The sequence below is a fragment of the Nansenia antarctica genome (genome assembly GCF_963989245.1).
Source record: "Nansenia antarctica genome assembly, chromosome: 4".
In the NCBI taxonomy this organism is placed as follows: Eukaryota; Metazoa; Chordata; class Actinopteri; order Argentiniformes; family Microstomatidae; genus Nansenia; species Nansenia antarctica.
This window is the reverse complement of record NC_137689.1, coordinates 56,087,264-56,095,209: the sequence shown is the minus strand read 5'-3', so window position 1 is coordinate 56,095,209 and position 7,946 is coordinate 56,087,264. Positions and strand designations below refer to the sequence as shown.

Sequence of the window (7,946 nt, the reverse complement as noted above, 5' to 3'; positions counted from 1 at the left end):
AGCGGTGGCTCGGTACCGAGGAGAGGAGGGAGGAGGATCTGATTGCGGATATGGGCTTCCTGTCTGTCACAGACTGGTGGTTCGGTACTGAGGAGAGGAAGGAGGAGGATCTGATTGCGGATATGGGCTTCCTGTCTGTCACAGACTGGTGGTTCGGTACTGAGGAGAGGAAGGAGGAGGATCTGATTGCGGATATGGGCTTCCTGTCTGTCACAGACTAGTAACTCTCCACCTCTGACTGACAGCTCGATCCCTCCTCTACTTTGAATGAACTCAACCCCAATGTGTTGAATTGATATAGATTTATGAAGTAGTAGTAATAATATTAAGATAAGATTTCTGTCAGCATGCATACATTTTAAAACAATTAAATAAAAGTGTAAATAAATAAATAAAAGTGTTTTTTGAATGAACTCAACCCCAATGTGTTGAATTGATATAGATGTAGACTGACAATGTATCAAATATACACATTCTGCAGTTACAAATTATACATTTAACTACAACATTTACATCACAATGGTGCATTTCTTGGAATCTCTAACATTGAAATGTATGAAATATTCCCCTCTTTGTATAGTTTTGTAATTTATTTAAAGTGTAATTACTGTGGATATCTTTGTTTTAAATGAAGAAAAGTGGGCATTTTCACATGATGTGGAGCCCAACATCACGGCAGCTTGTCCAAGTATGTGATATTTCTCCCCCTGAGGTTCTCTGACTTTGTGAAGGCCAGGATTATGTATTTGTGTGTGATTATTTCAATTTTTTGTTTTTACCAGTTCAATACACCTGATTTGAAAAGCCACTCTACGCCTCTTTCTTTGATGAACTTTATTGACAAGGTTTAGCTAGATGTTACCAGAGAACATCATAGTAAAAAAACATATTAGATTTTGATAGATTTTCCTGCCTTACCAGGGACAAGAACACGACTGGAAAAGGAATAATAACATTATTGGAATTCACGATGAGGAAGAGTGAGGTGCTCGCAGCGGAGTCTGTGGCATGCTTGAATAAAGCCCTGTGCCACTTGAAGGGCATCTGGGATGAGATCGGCATCCCAGAAGACCAGAGACTGGAGAGAGGTCATGTGGTCAAGAACCATATCAAAAGTTTGCTGGACACGATGATTGCTGAGGAGGAGTCCCGAAGGAAGAGACTCCTGATAAGCATGGAGAAATGCAGGAAAGATCTGGACACACTCTGTCTGGAACTGCACACACCCCATGTTGAGGAGGAGCGGGGGAACAGCATGCTCCAGCAGGAGAAGGACATCCGGACTCGGGTGGAGGTTCTGTTGAAGGAGAAGAACCAGAGGATGCAGCGGCTCAAAGCCCTGGTCGAGCAGGACCAGGACCTGTGTGACATCCTCTGCTCCCAGCCCTTCTCCATCGCCCCCAAGGACGTCCGTATGCGTATAATATATAGGGGTAGAGGGGTAGTATAATATATAGGGGTAGAGGGGTAGTATAATATATAGGGGTAGAGGGGTAGTATAATATATAGGGGTAGAGGGGTAGTATAATATATGGGGGTAGAGGGGTAGTATAATGTATTGGGGTAGTATAATATCCCTGACATGGAATCCATATAAAATACATCTGTGGGACCGGCTGCAGGTCCCGGAGGAGGAGAGAGGGGCCTTCTCTGATCACATGGTCCAGTCCAAGAAGAAGAAGAACCTGGAGGCGTTACAAGAGGAGATCAGGCGTCTGGAGGAGCTCAAACTGCTGAACATCCGTCACGTCACGAAGAAGATGATTGGACATTAGTGTCAGTCACGCGGGCGCTCTCGAAGATAACGGCCGTTACCAAACTACTCCTGTCTTCTCAACTATCAGCTGCAACTCATTACATCAGGCAGTCAAGATGAGCGCATTGTCAACGCCCGTCTCCCGGGTACGTCAGTGGGCCTCGCCGTCCCTGAAGCACATGGGCGCCTCTCCGACCACCAGCACCCCGCTACTGGCGTCTTTTCCTGGCAACGACGATGAGCTGGAGCGGCGGCAGAGGCGTCAATCCCGGGTCATTGACCTACAAAGTGCGCCTGAATCGCCGTTTAAGGAGTCTGCCTCTCATAGCACCACAGGGACCCCCGCTGCTGTGCCCAAGCTGTCAAACGCACAGATCTCAGAGCATTACTCCACCTGCATCAAGCTGTCCACGGAAAATAATATTACAACCAAGAACGCCTTTGGTCTCCACCTGATTGATTACATGGCTGACATCCTCAAGCAGAAGGATTCTGAGGCCACAAACTTCAAGGTGGCTGCTGGGACGCTGGACGCCAGTACAAAGATTTACACCGTCAGAGTGGATGCTGTCCACGCCGACGCCTACAGAGTGCTGGGAGGTCTGGGTGCTGAGACTAAGCCTGCTGAAGACATCTCACCCTGCAAAAACTCTCTCGTCACGCGCACACACTCGCGCAAAACCTTGTATTATTCTCCAGCGATGGCACAGCGCGAAGCGAAGTGTGGAGTGTGGAGTGTGGAGTGTCGACTATGCCGTAACATCATGGTACTATAGAACCACAAAGGCCCATAAAACAAGACTCCAGACAGCCCAAAATAAACTGGTTAGGCTTCTGCTAGGCCTCAACCCTAGGACACATCTAACCGCTGCTCATTTTTTTAGCCTTGATTGGCTACGAGTAGTTGACAGAGTGCAGCAGCTTGCACTGGGCCTGGTCTTCAAGATACGCTACACCACAAAGACACCCAAGTACCTGTCAACATACTTCCAGAAAGTGAACAACGTCCACACATACAACACCAGAGGAAGCTCCACGAACCACGTTCAACCGCGTTGCACCACAAACAAGGGGTTAAACTCGTTTGCAAACTATGCAGTAAAAATGTGGAACGCCCTTCCTATAATCTTAAAGGAGTGCAAAACACTGCCCACCTTCAAAACCACTCTCAAAAAACATTTACAGGAGGCTGCAATCCGTAACTGGACCCTCTAAATCAAAAATCAGATTAAAAGACCCGAACTACCCACTGTACATACTTTGTGTTTTGTCCCCCGCCCCCACCTGTGGTGTATGTCCCCACCTGTCCTACCCGCTGTACATACCTTATGTTTTGTTGTATTGTTCTTCCCATGATGGATGTATGTTTATCTTGTAGATAGTAATAGTTATTTGTCTGTATTATCTTGTAGATAGTACTAGTTTTTTTTTGTCTGTCTTACATGTAACGATGAATTGAGAATCAAGGACCCCAATTGAAATAAGCCAGTGGCTTTCTTGGGTTTTTATCCTGTTAGTTGACCTTGTATGTAATATGTACTTTCATGTACCTACTTCTGCAAATCTTCTAATAAAGTTTTCAATCAATCAAACGTCACCGAGGCCATCCGGTCAGAGGTAGCTGTGTTATGGTAGAGGTGCTTCCTCAGCACTGAACAGCGGCAGGCCTTCGCTCCCTACTTTAGCGAGGAGTACACTGAGGAGCTGCTGGGTCTGCACGAGGGTGAGATCCTGAGGCTGAACCAGCACTTTGAAGAGCACAAGGAGCTGTTTGAGGGGGTCCACCACTGGGCGGACAGCTGGAGGCTCTTCCTGGATCTAGAGAGAAAAGCCACAGACCCCACCAGGTTGACCAACAGAGGAGGGGCCCTCCTCAAAGAGGAGAGACAGAGGTCAGAGTTGCACAAAAGCCTGCCCAAGCTTGAGAAGAAGCTGAAAGCCCAGATAGACGTGTGGGAGCAGGAGCAGGGGCGGGACTTCCTGGTCAACGGACAGCAGTTCCTGCAGTTTGTGGAGGAGCAGTGGGAGACGCACCGCGTAGAGAAGGAGCAGGAGAAACTGGAGAGACAATTGAAGAAAAGCAAGCAGACAGAAATGGATATGCTCTATGGAACGTCCGTCAGAACACCAACTCAAAGGAGGTTCCTTGGCACTGTGACCCCCAGTAAAACACGAAAGCTCAATGCCACCTCCAGCATCTCTAGCGCCAACTCTAACAGCACCGTCCGCTCAGCTTTTCAAATTCAAACTCAAACCCCAATGTGTTGAATTGATATAGATTTTTTCAGGGACCAATCAACCCAGGGTTCAACAGAGGATTGAGGATGTTGAGGGAAGATCCCTGTTGCCATTGAGAAGTGGGACAGTTTAAGTGAAGAAAACAAAGCACAACTTGGGTCAATGTCAAATTTCTACTGCAAAATGCACCTTGTTGCAAACCTGGAGGAGGAAGCCAAGAAAGCCTTGAAGAGCTTTGAGGACGTCGTTGTGCAGGAGGGGAAGAACACCCACAGCTTCACCACCAATGAAGCAGGAGCAGTGCGTTTAGTCCCAACAGCATGCAAAGCATTCACCGTAAGAGGCTTTGATGAAGCGGGCATTCCACACCTTCTGGAGGCTCATCTAGCTCCACTTGGCAGGTGTGAGAGCACTTGGCATCATAGATAAGATGGTTACAGGACCATTCTGGCGGCTCATCTCTCAAAAAGGCAAGAACATCCTCAGCCTAAACCACCATCTGTTGGATATGAAGATCCAGTTTGAGAGATGGAGCCGAGATGCAAGTCCACTCCTGGAAGCAGAAGCCCTATTCAACGAGGAAGTTGTTGAGGTCCACAAAGATGATCTGTACGAGGAACTCTTCAGTGAAAGTGGTGATGAAGAGTTTCAGGTGATTTTTTATATTGTGCATCTGTCAAATTTAAATATATTGAATGACAACTGTACATAGACCCTACTGTGTGTATGAGTACAAACATACTACACGCGTGTGAGCATGCATGCACAGTACAGTCACACTCATGAAACACTGTACCCACACACAGTGAAAGATTATCCCATGAAACGCGTACATGGGCTGATTGGTAAAAAATAATTGCCGTCCCGTAGGTTTTGACACTATCTGTTATGTGTAACTGCAAATGTTAGGATGTAGCATGGTCATTCTGATATATTTGTATTTATTCCCCTCAGACCATGACACAGGAGGCCCTGGAGCTGATGATGTCTGGGATGCTTATTCTGTTGGAAAGGCAGGCTGCAGATCAGCTTCCAGGAGGAAAGTACTGGGATCCCTCAGAGGAGGTGAGGGCGCATGCTGGAAATGTGCCAACAACAAATATTGTGTCAGAACGTGACTTTGCCATCCTCGACATGCTGGTGCGACAGAAGCCTTCTGCTAGGACTCAAACTGCTGAACATCCGTCACGTCACCGAGGCCATCCGGTCAGAGGTAGCTGTGTTATGGTAGAGGTGCTTCCTCAGCACTGAACAGCGGCAGGCCTTCGCTCCCTACTTTAGCCAGGAGTACACTGAGGAGCTGCTGGGTCTGCACGAGGGTGAGATCCTGAGGCTGAACCAGCACTTTGAAGAGCACAAGGAGCTGTGTTGAAATGTGCCAACAACAAATATTGTGTCAGAACGTGACTTTGCCATCCTCGACATGCTGGTGCGACAGAAGCCTTCTGCTAGGACAATGTCGCAAAAAAGAAAAAAGCAGCAACAGAAGAGAGAGAAAGAAAACAAAGAACTAAACAACAAGGTCATGCTGACAAATAAAATAGCAAAATTGGGTGGTGTATGGTGTTCAGCAGCAGAAATAGATCACCAACTTTCAGCTCTGGCTACTGAAAGAGAAAAGATTCTAGCCTTGGTGACCCAGCTGCAGTTCCACAGGTCTGTCCTTAAGGCAAAAGGAGCAAAAGAACTGTTCCAGCAGTCGGTCACAAGAGATGGGAAATCTCACACTTTCAGCTTCAAGGAGCTACGCCTGAATGTGCTCGAAGTTCTAAAAGAGAACCAGGTTGTTGAGGAGACAGAAGAGAATCAACAGGAGCCTGCAATAACATACCGCAGCGAGGAGGAAGTAAGGAAAAGGCTAGAGAGGTCTGGGATGAGATCGGCATCCCAGAAGACCAGAGACTGGAGAGAGGTCATGTGGTCAAGAACCATATCAAAAGTTTGCTGGACACGATGATTGCTGAGGAGGAGTCCCGAAGGAAGAGACTCCTGATAAGCATGGAGAAATGCAGGAAAGATCTGGACACACTCTGTCTGGAACTGCACACACCCCATGTTGAGGAGGAGCGGGGGAACAGCATGCTCCAGCAGGAGAAGGACATCCGGACTCGGGTGGAGGTTCTGTTGAAGGAGAAGAACCAGAGGATGCAGCGGCTCAAAGCCCTGGTCGAGCAGGACCAGGACCTGTGTGACATCCTCTGCTCCCAGCCCTTCTCCATCGCCCCCAAGGACGTCCGTATGCGTATAATATATAGGGGTAGAGGGGTAGTATAATATATAGGGGTAGAGGGGTAGTATAATATATAGGGGTAGAGGGGTAGTATAATATATAGGGGTAGAGGGGTAGTATAATATATGGGGGTAGAGGGGTAGTATAATGTATTGGGGTAGTATAATATCCCTGACATGGAATCCATATAAAATACATCTGTGGGACCGGCTGCAGGTCCCGGAGGAGGAGAGAGGGGCCTTCTCTGATCACATGGTCCAGTCCAAGAAGAAGAAGAACCTGGAGGCGTTACAAGAGGAGATCAGGCGTCTGGAGGAGCTCAAACTGCTGAACATCCGTCACGTCACCGAGGCCATCCGGTCAGAGGTAGCTGTGTTATGGTAGAGGTGCTTCCTCAGCACTGAACAGCGGCAGGCCTTCGCTCCCTACTTTAGCGAGGAGTCCACTGAGGAGCTGCTGGGTCTGCACGAGGGTGAGATCCTGAGGCTGAACCAGCACTTTGAAGAGCACAAGGAGCTGTTTGAGGGGGTCCACCACTGGGAGGACAGCTGGAGGCTCTTCCTGGATCTAGAGAGAAAAGCCACAGACCCCACCAGGTTGACCAACAGAGGAGGGGCCCTCCTCAAAGAGGAGAGACAGAGGTCAGAGTTGCACAAAAGCCTGCCCAAGCTTGAGAAGAAGCTGAAAGCCTGAAGAAGCAAGAGAGACCTTGAGAACCAGAGAACAGAAGAGACCCTGGCAACACAGAAGAGGAAGAGGAAGGTAGAGGAAGGTAGAGGAAGAGTTGGGGCCTGCACGGAGGAGACGAGGTGGGAGCTGGTCTGACCAGCGGTGGTTTGACCAGCGGTGGCTCGGTACCGAGGAGAGGAGGGAGGAGGATCTGATTGCGGATATGGGCTTCCTGTCTGTCACAGACTGGTGGTTCGGTACCGAGGAGAGGAAGGAGGAGGATCTGATTGCGGATATGGGCTTCCTGTCTGTCACAGACTAGTAACTCTCCACCTCTGACTGACAGCTCGATCCCTCCTCTACTTTGAATGAACTCAACCCCAATGTGTTGAATTGATATAGATTTATGAAGTAGTAGTAATAATATTAAGATAAGATTTCTGTCAGCATGCATACATTTTAAAACAATTATAAATAAAAGTGTTTTTTGAATGAACTCAACCCCAATGTGTTGAATTGATATAGATGTAGACTGACAATGTATCAAATATACACATTCTGCAGTTACAAATTATACATTTAACTACAACATTTACATCACAATGGTGCATTTCTTGGAATCTCTAACATTGAAATGTATGAAATATTCCCCTCTTTGTATAGTTTTGTAATTTGTTTAAAGTGTAATTACTGTGGATATCTTTGTTTAAAATGAAGAAAAGTGGGCATTTTCACATGATGTGGAGCCCAACATCACGGCAGCTTGTCCAAGTATGTGATATTTCTCCCCCTGAGGTTCTCTGACTTTGTGAAGGCCAGGACTATGTATTTGTGTGTGATTATTTCAAATTTTTGTTTTTACCAGTTCAATACACCTGATTTGAAAAGCCACTCTATGCCTTTTTCTTTGATGAACTTTATTGACAAGGTTTAGCTAGATGTTACCAGAGAACATCATAGTAAAAAAACATATTAGATTTTGATAGATTTTCCTGCCTTACCAGGGACAAGAACACGACTGGAAAAGGAATAATAACATTATTGGAATTCACG

The 7,946-nt window shown here is 47.0% G+C and overlaps 1 pseudogene across 1 annotated transcript; it reads left to right on the top strand.

Moving 5' to 3' along the window:
- The first annotated feature begins 970 nt into the window (after positions 1–970).
- Positions 971–4,024, top strand: LOC308156133 (protein regulator of cytokinesis 1-like; annotated as a pseudogene). Its single transcript has 3 exons — positions 971–1,412; positions 1,603–1,748; positions 3,350–4,024. The product of its transcript is annotated as a protein regulator of cytokinesis 1-like (transcript).
- The last annotated feature ends 3,922 nt before the right edge of the window (positions 4,025–7,946 follow it).